The 13,144-nt window shown below is 38.0% G+C and overlaps 1 protein-coding gene across 1 annotated transcript in view; it reads right to left on the bottom strand.

The window, feature by feature from the left end:
- The window catches only part of PLEKHA5 (pleckstrin homology domain containing A5), a 173,488-nt gene extending 163,184 nt beyond the window's left edge, over positions 1-10,304 (bottom strand). Inside the window, exon 1 of the mRNA XM_009648731.2 lies at positions 10,250-10,304. The gene's annotated coding sequence lies outside the window, so the exon portion shown is untranslated. The remainder of the gene's footprint in view (positions 1-10,249) is intronic.
- Positions 10,305-13,144: the final 2,840 nt, after the last annotated feature.

The raw sequence follows: 13,144 nt of genomic DNA, 5'->3' as shown, positions 1-13,144 counted from the left end.
GGATGCTAGTAATTCCAACTCCTCAGCCTGATGCAGTCTCTCAGGCAGCTCAAGCTCAAATCACCCAGGGCTGTGAAACACAACCAACCCCACTTACAAGATCATATGACATCACTGCTTTCATCAGCAAATTTTTTTCTACTTATGTCTCACTTCATGTAGTTCTTTTCCATCTACAAAACAGCAAGATTTTCATGTAACTTACACACTTGAGATCAAAAATGTTTCGAAGCGTCAGGCACCCAAGCAAAAGATTATAATGAAGAGGATAAAGCCCTGGCATTTGAATTGACTGCTGAATTTGATAGCACTTTTTGTTGTTTTAAACCACAGAGCGAGCGATCAGAGGCAACAGAAATCCCGAATTTCTTGTTAGACAGGTTTGGCACTCTCACCTGAGGTTGAACAAAAACCACAACAGAGTGAGCTCTATCCTGATGCCTATTGCAAAATCTCTTTCGTGTTTAGCTTAGGATACAAGAATAAAGAGCACTTCAGGAAAAGGTAGAGATTTTTCCTGATGTGTAGAAATCTTTTTATACTTTGAAAGTGAAGCAAAATGCAAGTGTTCCATGTAAGAAATTTGGGGTGGCATAAAGAACAATGTGTCCTATATATATATATATGTGCGTGTGTGTGTGTGTGTATATAAAAATAAAACCACTACTGTCAATGAGACAGCCAAAAGGATACACTTTAATTTATATTTAAACAGAAGTCACTTTAACCATAAAACTAGGTATCCCTCATCTAAGTAATTCCAAACTTTCACCTTTTATGCTGTTTACTATGTACTGTGCAATGTACTCAGCTAGAAAATTACGCAGATTTAATGGTTTTGTTGTCAGTTTATCTGCTTTTAAGGACAAAACTTTTCCTAAACACTATTTGTGGCAAACACTGCAGAGAAAGTTTTAACCTGAGGAAGTTTTCAATTCCATTTCCAGAAGAAGCCCCTTTCATTTAGTAATTGAATTATCAGACAGACAGGAGCTGCAGAAAAAGAAATACAAGGCTCAGTACAAAATTATATGAGTTAAACCACCTTTTCCAACAGTGTTACTGCAATTTGCACTCTGCTTCCTTCCAGTCTCATCTCCACAAGACTTCAAGGCAAGGTTTATTAAGTGGCCCTACTGACTGTCAGTTCATTTTTATCTGAAGTTGAGCACAAGGAGTGACAGAAGCAGGAGACAGACTGTATGGCAGAGATCAGACCATACCAGTGTCTCAAGGCTCATCAGCCTGATGCAGTCCCTAGGTATGCTTGTATAAAGAGATAAGAAAACCTAAATCAGTATTTTTTACTGACCAGAACTACAGACAGATGGCCCAAGACTCTCAGTGACGAATTTAAGTATTTAGGCTCCCAAACTCTTCAAATCCATTGTAGAACAATTTAAATAACTACCTCCTGCCTGATCAAGGATAACTTTATTGACTTACACTCATAAAATTCACTATATCAGAGATATTCTTAGGTGTTCAATTTGGCCAATTAAAAATTTATTGGTTCAAATGTCAAATGCTTTTAACTCTGCAGACACAATAAAGAAGATGGATCAATTAATAAAAGTCAAAATTTTATTAACTGAAAAAAATTTAGTAACATTTGTGTGCTTTATTAAGTGAAAACATTTCAGTGTTTCAGACCAGGTAAGCATCTGATACCCACATCAAGTATAGAAGATAAGATTGTACCACGAAAGAGGTTTAAAATCAGAACAGGTTATACGAATTTCTTAATGAGGTTTAACTTGCATCATTATTCCGATTAAAATTAATAGTTAAAATAAATATTTGATGTTATGACATTGATTGCTCAAATATTTTTATTTGTAACTCTCTTTTTCAATCTTCTATATCAAACTTCAAAGACATCAACCGAAAAGTTTTGAATGTAAATCTAGAGGATTCTCTTCACACATGAAAAAATACAAAAGAAAGCAGCCCTAGTAAATGGTGTGGGCAACATGTAAGAAAACCCAACAAAAAAACCAAAAACAACAACAACAAAAAAAACCCAAAAAAACCAACCCCAGTCTTAGCCAGCTTTACTCTCTCGTAGAAATCAAGTCATCATTTTCAACATTCAATCAGATGAAAAAGTCATCTTCTTCCCCACAGGGATTTGAGAGGACTGCTTGTTTATTCTTGTCACTTATAACATTTTATTTCTAAGAAAGCTTTCTCTCCTTCTTATAAAGCAGTTTCATTGAAAAACTTTGAAGATGATGTCATCTGGTTTTACACATCCCAAAAGATAGTCTCAAAAATTATAAGTGTTAGACATTGGTCAACAGTTGCATAATCTGTAGGTTTTCACACAAAATTAGAGAATAAAAGAAAATAAGAAGTGTAGGAATTTGGCTAGTAGTACAGCTCAGACAAAAGCATCAAAAACTGTATTTTTTGCAGGATTTATACAATTTCAGTAGTCCTACTTACTCAGCGAGTAGTAAAAACTATAAAAGTTTCCATGAACTACTGGAATTGAAAGATGACAAAGATTTTAAATCAAAACTTTCACCAGGTATTTTCTTTTCAAACACCTTTTGTTTACTAGGACCCCTCTTATCTAGACTGACACACAAAAAGGTTTCCAGTTAATAAAGCATTTAAATTTTTATTTAGTATTAATTAAGTATTAATTAAGTATTTGTTTCTACTAAATATGATTTGTAATAGATTCTGGACAAGAAAAAACACTAAGCTAATTTTAAATTACAGGTTGCTTGGCAATACACCCTTCCTTAAAAATAAGTGTTCTTACGAACTCACCATGGAGAAAGCCATGAAGAACTAAGTTTCTGAACCCTCACGAATACACAAGTGCTTTTAAAATTGTTTATATAAATCTCCGTGACCATCAGAGGCCACAGAAGCATTCAAAATGCTGTGTAAAAGCCTTTTTTTATTTCCCCCACATCACAGATTTCAATGAGTATTCAACTCCAGGTTTATAGGTCCAGAGCAGAAAGATCAAACCTTACAACCAACTATTTAAGCAGACCTCTCTGTCCTCCTCAGTACTGGGGAGTAGGAATCTTTCCCAGAGAGTTTTACTGGAGTGGCTACACTAACAAGTTCCCATCCCCATACTACTTCTGAAGGTGGCTACTGATGCAACTTCTTACACACCACCACCCCCCTCCAACATCGCTGTCAGAGAATACCCTCCCTTCAACCAAGTGCAAGAGCAAGCAAAGTGAACGGAGAGAAACGGCTGTCTTCCACATTCAAAAGCAAGAAGGCAAGGGAAGGAGAGAGAAGGGGCAAGTGTTTAAATTTAGGTACTTACTTACTGAAAAACACACGTACAGGCACCACGTTGGCAGAAATCCCAGCAGTCAGGGCTGTAGAGCTTTGCTTCCAGCCAGCATTTGCCTCAAGCTTCACAGGAGTTTTCTCCCTCTCTCACACGCACACAGAAACGTACTGAAGATCACTCTGAATTGCCAACCAAAGCGCGTATCTCAGGTTTAATGAAAGTGCAATTCATTATAATGAGAGCCAGTGTAACATAAACACATGCAGGAAAAACAGGCTTAGCACAGCACCACAACAGACACTACTTTTGATCCAGTACAACAAAACACTTGCAGACCATAGAAAAAAGCGCATGCAATTCCTTTGAGTAAAAGCAAAACATAATGTGCACCAGGGAAAATTTGGACCCATGAAAGTTCTACCCAACGGTGGCTACACCAAGTAGACTTCTCTGTTGGAAAAGTTCACAAGGTACCTGTCTGCCACTTCAGGCAGTTTTGGAAGTGTCCCTCAGTTCCCAGTACTGCAGGATATGGGTACCAAGACCGAGAAGAGAAAAAGAACCTGTGCAACACCCTGACACAACAGAAAGAGGAAATACTGGTACAAGCCCCAAAATAATTCTTAGAGTGCACATCAGTTCAGTTATCTGTTTTTCCAAAGGGAGTAGGGGTTGGGAAAAAATGCATCATTATTTATAAAATAACATGGCACCCACCTACATAAAATATTACAATTGATCAGCATTTCCTTTGTTTTTCACTACCCTTCACACATCATAGATAGCAAAAATGAAAGACCACAGAAGAACTCACTTCACAGTAATAACATCTTGAAGTCTGTATTAGCTTTATCTGCTATTATTAACCCCATCACCAATTAAGGCCAAAGTTAGAGAAGAAATACTACCACTTCCAAAACCAAGGATCCAAAACCGGGGACATTAACAGATATCAAAAAAGAAGTTTGAGCATCTTCAATGTCTTTGTCATGGATTTTAACATTTTATGTAATAACTTACATATAGATGTTTTTGTGTTTTTAAATAATTATCCATTAATTCTAACAAATGTTTAAAAACTTGGTAATAGTTTTTAAAAAATATAGATCAGTAAGCTCCTTCATGGTTTCCAGTCTATTATAGTAAAACTAAAGCATTCAAGGTATTACCCAATTTAGAAACACACTTCAGGAAAGAGGCAGCTCAAGACATCAACCACAGACATCACACTCAGACACACTTTATAAGCAGAGTCATTCCTAGTGTTCACATTTGGTATTCTACCTGCCAGACTAACTTTGAAACGGGTTCATAAGCCAGGGCTAATAGGCCCTGCCAGACCTGCACACGAGTCAGACATGTTTTCACAGGGTGAACTTTTGCCACCCTTCCCTCTGGGAGAAATTCCATAAAGTTCGCTCCTAGGAAATCAGCTCCCATCCCTACTCTTTGTACTGACTTTCCTCTGCCACCACTCCTTTCTGCCTGGTTTAGCCTCCCACTCATCACCCTTCTGCAACTACTCCCACCTTTTTAGCCTTCTCCTTCAGTACGTCACTACCTCCATCCCCTTCTTTCCATAACCACCCCCTCAAGCTGCTTTTTGGATGCAGTCCCACCTCTCCTCCTCTGACCCATACCCATTTCTTCCTGCATCTAGAATCCTTCCACCTCCATGCCTGGATTTGGCATTGCAACCACTCAACTGTCTCCTCTCCTGCTGTAGCCTCCTTGCATAGCCAGTCCCTTTCACAACAGCCCCCCAAGCAAGATTCCCAGATAAATGCCCTTTTTGTTTCTTTCTACCTCGCCGCAGAAAAAAGCCTGCGCTTCTCCTAGGGCTCCTGGGCGACACAATTTCATCTTTCCCAGGGTGAGACCTGCAGCCAAAGTAGTAACGCTGCGAGATGTGTTTCACTGAGTGGCAGCACTGTGAAGTGCCAGAGCAAGACACTCCCCACACAAAGTATTTTTGGTTCTTGAAATATTTCAGTGGAATAAAGAAATAAATTTAAAAATAGATAATAATTTGCAGGCATTCCTAAAAAGTTCTCTTTTTCTAAACAGCTTTGCTCACTACAAAGATAAAAAGGCACAGGTTAGTTCACTGTACTGTTATGTCCCAGTTCACCCATCTAGCCATACGTCACTATTTGACCCGAAGGTCTTACCATGAAAGAATGAACCGAATGAAGGTGAAGAATAAACTTTAGTTTTTCCTTAATTTTAGTAAAATAAAGGTCAGAGGTAACAAGAGAAGAAATAAATTTCTGGGAGGAACGCCATGATCCTTACTGTTAGAAGAAAACAATCTGATCTGTTCTATTTTTTTTTTAAATCCCATTTTTCCTCTCAAGAAAGGGCTTCTCTGCAAACATGACTAGCTGTTCTTTGATTTTTCAGGAGAAGTCCTCAGCTGAATGGGAGAGGATCTTTAGAATGCACATAAAAGACAAAGGTTCAAACAAAAGCTGAATTCTCAATAAGCACAGGTTTATTTTAGTAAACAACAGAAGCTCAAGGCTGAAAGAGATCTTATCCCTTTAAATCACTTCATAAATTTTTCTTACCTTCCCAGTTTCAAGCTACATGCCTACAATAAGCAAACCTGCATTGATAAAAGTCTCTATAAAAGCATACAAAACCCCCTATTTGATGCAACAGTGAACTCACCTCAGCTGTGGCCTGGGTTTGCCAATGCCTTGCTTCAGCAAGAGCCAGGCAAAAATTGTGCTGATAAATACAGAAAAAAGTAAACTTCAACACAAAACTCTAAAAATGAAACTGTAACCTTCTTAATTCTTTAAGTTTTTAAGAACTTTTTCAGTCAGCTTTTGTACTGTCCCAAAAGTATCGGTCCTACGGCAGAGTTAAGAAATACCAAATTCTAACACCCGAACAGCTTATCCAAGAGTGCATCTGTAGAAGCCAAACCAGTCAGACTGATACAAAATTCCTCAGATATCATACTTGGACTGATTTTTAAAACAACTTTGTTTAGTAAATTAACAACATAGATAATATTAATCTGGTTTAAAAAAAAATCAAGACAAAAATCCTAACATGTTCAGAACTACTGAAATTAAAAAGGGAAAAAGGCAAGTAAGCAAATGCCTGAGTTTAGATAGTCAGGTGGTTTTAACATACGCATAGGAATAAATATACACACACATATACACAGAGAAAGACAATTTATGCCATTATATAGAAGTGAAAAAACAGTGCCTTGGTGCCTAATATCTATGCAGTCATCAAAAGGTACTAAAACCATCAAGCTGCAAATTCTCATTGATCTTAATAGGTGAAGAGTCTGAAGCCCATGACCAGGTATGTCTTCTCTATTGACAAGTATCACGCTGGGATTGTCACATGGGTCCATTTCCTTATGCACTTATAAATGATGTAAGAAGCTTCCCATACTATTACCCTGCTTAAATTTGTTTTGGGGATAAAGCCCTTAACTATCCAGAGCTCAATGAGTGCTCAATACACCAAGCATAAATAAGTAGTCCAGTGAAGTATTCTATGCAGACCAAAAGAAAATCTCAAATTTTTCAGCATGCTGTGCCATCATTTTCAAACTGAAGAATTTTCCCATATCTTGTTTTATTTCATAACACAGAAGATTCAACAGTTAACTGATAATAAACTAATTATTAAAAGGTTATATTTGAATGTGTCGATTCTACAGTCATACAGCCCTATATTCAAGGTAAAAGTCTAGTTAATGTATAAATAAAGATTGCACCCAAACCAAGTATTATTTCAGAAAAGTTTGCCAACAGAGTTCTCACCAAGTGATGACAAAGGGCTATTTGTGCACACTTCTAACATTAAGTAAACAAAAGCAGACTTTCTCACTCCCAAAGAGACAAAACACTTCACAATGTAACCATGTGTCATGAGAACATATCCAATATATTATAGCATTGCATATTTTTTTGCTCCAAATAACAAACAAGACCTTTTGTCATTTGCATTTACAAGGGATAGGGAGGATGTGGGGGGAAGGATTTTGTCATTATCGAGTATTTGAATTCTTATACTAATCCAAAAAACTGCAAAAAAAGTCAAAATCCTAGCTAGCATCAACTTGCTAATACAACTCTAAACAAAACCAAAAACACCTTATGCAATGGAAACAGCTCCATATCTATCCCTGTTTCGAACATCCTTCCTTTTTACAGGTAGCACAAATTCAATGTCATGAGGAAAAAACTAGTGTGTAATATAGTCACCATTTGGTATTCATATTCTGAAAATGAATGTGCACATCCCAAGAAAAATAGTGTCCTTTAAAAATAATCACATTTCAATGCAGTCTGTATCCTGAGTCATTCGTTTGAAATGCCAGTCCAAGGAATGTTAAGATTTAGCTGACGATTATCTCCTCAACATTATCCCAATTTGATTATACAGTGTTTACTACATCAAAGCCAGAAAAAGCACAGTAATAGATTCAGTGACACACCCACTTGGAACAGTGAAGACCTATTATTAAAGAACCAGAAGAATAATTTTCAAAAGGTTTTTATTTTCAAACACAGTCTAGCATAAGATCTTACCATAAAGCAAGGTTCTTAAATAATTTTATTCAACCCACATATTTGAAACTGTGCCTCAAAATTTAGGTGAAATTATTTATGTGATCAGGAAACTTGACTATCCTTCTTGTCTAACTCTCTCACTGGACACATTAGAGAAATCCAACAGCCAAGTTTCACATGACTGAATTAATCAATAGCCTGCCATTAACATTCAGTCCCTTGTAACTTTGTAACCCATACCAGAACATGAAACAAGGTATTTCTCTCAGACCTGATAATGAAAAAGTTTTCAATATTTTTAGTTTTTAATATAGTTTTATTATGCTGTAATCAACATAATAAACATTAATATTTAGCAAATCAGTACACTCAAATGAGCAGAAATCAAAAATCCTTGTGTGGGGGTGCCCATATAGCACAAGGTCACAACAACCTGCGCTGTTTCCCACTCATGCAGGAGCACCACAGAAGTTTAGATTCAGACAACTAGAATTATTATAATCAACACATCATCCGGAGTTACATCGCCTAGTATTATAAGACAGTGATTATCATGTTGTCACCCTGTCTACGTTAGCTCTCACATCTTCTTTAGCACCGGTAGGGCTGAATGCTAGACAGCTTTAAAAGGAGAAGCTGTCATTGGGCAGAAGTTTAAATTCAGCCTGAGAGGCAACACAACAAACACTTATTTAACTAAGGATGCCAAACTGGTCGTACCATGTGAACCTTTCAGCAGGCTTGACAACACGATTCCTGCTATCCTCCTACATTTATCAAATCACAGAGAAGTGTTGCTTGTGCAACATGTTTTCAAAGATGCAGCACAACTTTTCAATATAAACAGAGCTACTTAGTGTTGGCTACGAGCAAAACAATCAGCTTAATGTACATCCTAACAGTTACGATAACACCTTGAACACAATGTCTTATACGGACAAGAGTACACAAACAACTTTGTAAGCTTGTGCATAAGCACATCAGTCACTCTACAATACCTGTCCACACACTTTTTTTTTTATTCTAAGAAAACTCAAGTTGTTATTTTCCAGTTACTACAGATAGCACATTCCTCATAGGTTTATTCTATGAAAACAAGTTCCACCTGAAAGTCTAGAAGATTTCCTTTTTATATTATATACACACACAAATACAACTTTCTTTAATTTACACTCGTCTTCAGTCAATAATCTGAACAGAACACCAGAGGTGCACTCGTTAGTACGTTCCTGTCCTCAGTCCGGTGTAGTTCTTGTCAGCTGCTATAAAAGACTAGTGTAATGTAAATTACAAGAAGGCAGAAGAGTAAAGCAAACATGTCTCCTATTAAGACGACCCCTTCTACAGAGCCCAGCACCAGTTCTGACCAGTATTTTTTTGTTTTGTTTAGGATCAAATCAAACACTTTCCTATATAAAATAAGCCATGCAACACATATGTAACATCCATCTCAATGTCTACAATGCAACCTACACAGAGCAGCTACCATTTGCTCAACGCGAAGACACAGAAAAGCCTACCCACAGCCTGTAACCTCTATGACTATCAGTAACCTTCACTCATACAAGTTACCCCACTGGTGACACTTCATCTACAGATGGCACCAAACACAGAGTGCAGTGAGCAAAAACTTTTGATTTAATTGAGAAAAGCCTGCGAATTCTTAAATAACAGAAAAAGCAGCTATTAACTGGACAAATACACACAGATGCCACTTCAAACTTTTCCAGACAAGGATGGTCTGACTAGCTGGAGGGAAAAATCTTGTAAAAAGTTTGTACAGATCTGATCAACACAACCTCTGGACTTCTGTGTAAGAGCTCTACTTCCATGCCTAGCATTCAAAAAGACAACACATACAGCAAATCTACCACAGTGGACACACCCCTCAAAACATACTAAAACCTGAATAAAAAAAATTAATGAAGAATCAATGCTAGAAGCAGAAACAGAAGGTCTGCAAAGAAAACAGCCACATTAAACCTTCAGCGTGGCTTTGAACAACATAATTACTAGAGACTAGGGGTGAATCAAGACTCTTCTCTCAGTGACGAAGAAAGATCTTGCCCTTCTGAAAGTCTTTATGGGATGACAGCGCATACACCCAAGTGTCAAACAAACAAACACAAGGTATTCTTCACTTGCAAGGATATTTGGTGCTAGACCATCACACTCGCAGCAGAAATTTCATTTGAACCTTCATCCTTAAGCAGCTTTAATTAAAAGTATTAACACAAAAACTCAAGAAATTGTTTTACATGTGCAGAATTCAGTAAACAGAGGACTACAGACACTGTGAAAAACTTGAATACTCCTCCTAGATTTATAGCATAACACTTAATTTCAGTTTGGAATACTTTCAAGATTACAGCAACATTTAGACAAACTAGTTGAAAATGACAGTATTGTGACAGATAAGCATTCAACTTACTTTACATAGTATCTTGCACCTTCAAAAGTATAAGCTTCCTCCCAACCTGTGGGTAAGTCTGGAAAACAAGCAGCAAAACATTCCAATTAACTTTTGAAATTATGCTAGCCGTACTGGTCTACACCCTAAAACTAAGGTAGTTAAAATATCATGTGTCTGATTCCACACTGTGAAAGCTTTAGCCCTATAAATAAATATTTTAGAATTGACTCAGAGTACTGTCTCAGTTTAAATTCTGTAATCCAAGAGAAGCTACATGCAAGAAAGTCTAACTTGGATTTCTCATTTTCAAATAATAACAATAAGGGTTTAAGCGTGCCCTTATTTAACGGTGTTTCTTCCTTTGACTGGTAAGTAGAACTCATTGTCATCACCGGATCTTTCTGCCTCGAACTTCAGTAGCATCAAATTACCTGACAGGCAGAGATCTAAACAAAAATCAATTTACTGAGTTTGTGTTACATGCAAGTCACAAGCATCTTAACAGGCATGATATCAACTACACCACAGAGTGTTAGCATTATATTAGCATAATTCCACCACTGTTGTGACTAACAAGTGTTCCTGCAGTGTTTACAACTCTATTCAATTTTACATGAAAATAATTTTCAATGCAAATCTAGCGGAGGAAGTGGGTACATCTTTCCCTTCTCATTATCACTCTGAAGAGTCAGGAGGCCACATATAAAAAAAAAAACCCCACCACTAATGGTCAGGTTTTTTTTTCAGGTAACAGTTTCCTGATGTAATGGAAGCTCTGAATATGTTGGGCACCTCTATGCAACTCTGGATACATCACTATCCTTAAAAGTTTTCCCCAGTTAACAAACCCAATAATTGATATGTAGGACTTGCTCACTGAATTATAAAAGCAAGAATGCATTTCCTAATTAAAATAAAAAAATATTCAGTCTGGTCATGTGATTTTTTTTTTTTCCTCCCAGCTTACTTATTTGCTCTGGCTGGCCATTTCTTGACTCTTGCCTTTTCTAGAACAAAAATCAAGGTGTCTTTTGACAACAGCACAGGGCAAAGTACAGCAAACAGGAAGTCTGTCTAGCAAGAGGTATTTATGGCTGCTATGAGAACTTTGCAAAAAAAATACCTTTCCAGTGCTGAGTCTCTCAAGGAATAAAAAGCACTTCAATTCATAATGGACGACAAAGCTTTCCTCGTTGTCTAGTAAATATCTTACAGTATTATTTAATAAGGAGCTTTACAATAACATACACTTCCAAAAGAAGCGTTACTCGCTCAAAACTGTTTCTTAAGAGAAGACATATTTTGAACATATTTTGACTAGCTTTGAAAACGATGGTCAGGGCAAAACAAGATATAAAACCCCAAATTAATCTGTTTGATTGCGTCTATGTATGGAGAGATTCGTTAACATACATATGAATGAGGAAAACTACAGAAACAGGTTTGTTTTGCAGACACTTCAGTATCTGATTGACAAATCACGGTCAGTATATCGAAGGTCATGCCTCACTCTTGTGTCCAGAAACAAGTTTAATTTTCCTGATAACAACTCTGCTACGTTACATACAATACTCCAGATACTCAAAAGCAAACTGTATTTCCTTTAGAAGGCACTTCATGGCAGAAACAAATGAGACACTTAAAAAATTACCAGGAAATCACCATCAGTCAACAGAGACACTGGTAATAGATTAAAAGAAGAATTAATACTCAGCTAATGTTAGTGTCCAACAAGCAAAGCACTTCACATACATCTGCCCCCATGCATATTGCTGTAGATGGAGACCAATTTCTCAATTAATCTGAGTACTGAAAGTGGGGAAAAGAGGAGCCTGATAGCAATCAGTAGTTCTATTTCCCGGCATTAAATGACTTCTTACAAACAACAGCCTTTCACCGCAGATCAAACTGCACAGTTCTAATAGCCAGAAACCTGTGCTTTTTAAACTATTCCCAACTCAAAAAAAAAAAAAAAAAAAAAAAAAAGCTGCCTACGGTTTTCTAAAAGGCTGTTTCTGATTTCTTAATGCACAAGTATTAACCAAACATAAAAAGCAAATAATCTGATATAGTCTAATTCACTTGCAGATTTTCCTGCGATTATCCAAGTGATTACATACATAAAAACAACTGCACTTATTACTACACTCCACCACCTCCCAGCGGCATATGCAGCCTGTGTGCAATTCCAGCAGTCAGAATTTGGCTCTGGGTCTCCAGAGCGTCTGCTGTAAATCCTCCTCCTCCAGCACCTCCTGCTGCTACTTCTCCAGAGTGGAACAAACAGCAGTAGCAAAGAAGACGGGTTCCACCCTCCTCCTTCCAAGTTATTCCTAATGTTCCAGTCCCTTTCCCTCCTACCTATTCCACCTCTCTCAGTCACTTAGAAGCCACCCACACTCTCAGCCTAGATGGAAGCAAAGGGAGGAAAAGGGTTTCTAGGTGACTACATTTAGTGGCATCAGCCTCTACATTTCCAGGATACCTATCGTGGTTATATCTAGGTACTGCTGGAAACAGAAATAAGATGAGTGGTTTAACGCTAGACTGAGAAAGGATGCTAACGCAGGTGAATAACCGGGGTAGCCTGGAAGAAGCACGAGAGGAACAAGGCGGTCTCTAATGGTAACTGTACAATATTATAGGGTTGAGATAAGGCAACAGAAAGAAAGCAAATTACACAGGCTGGGAGGGAAAGCAGGGGCGCAGAGGAAAGCGCCTGAAGGAAAAGCCGAGGAGCAGAGGGGCGGCCGGCTGGGCACGCCGGGCTGCGCTGTAATGCCCCCCTGCCTCGACCCGGGGGCAAGCAACTGCGAGAAGTGAGGGGGGCGCGGAAGGGACGGGATGCGGAGTTGTCTCGGGTGGCTGCGGCGGCGCCGAGGCGACTTCTAGGACGGGGCGGCTCGGGGGCAA

The sequence above is a fragment of the Egretta garzetta genome, unplaced genomic scaffold, assembly GCF_000687185.1.
Source record: "Egretta garzetta isolate BGI_Z169 unplaced genomic scaffold, ASM68718v1 scaffold81, whole genome shotgun sequence".
NCBI lineage: Eukaryota > Metazoa > Chordata > Aves > Pelecaniformes > Ardeidae > Egretta > Egretta garzetta.
The sequence above is the reverse complement of the archived record's forward strand: the minus strand, read 5'-3'. Positions and strand labels throughout refer to the sequence as shown.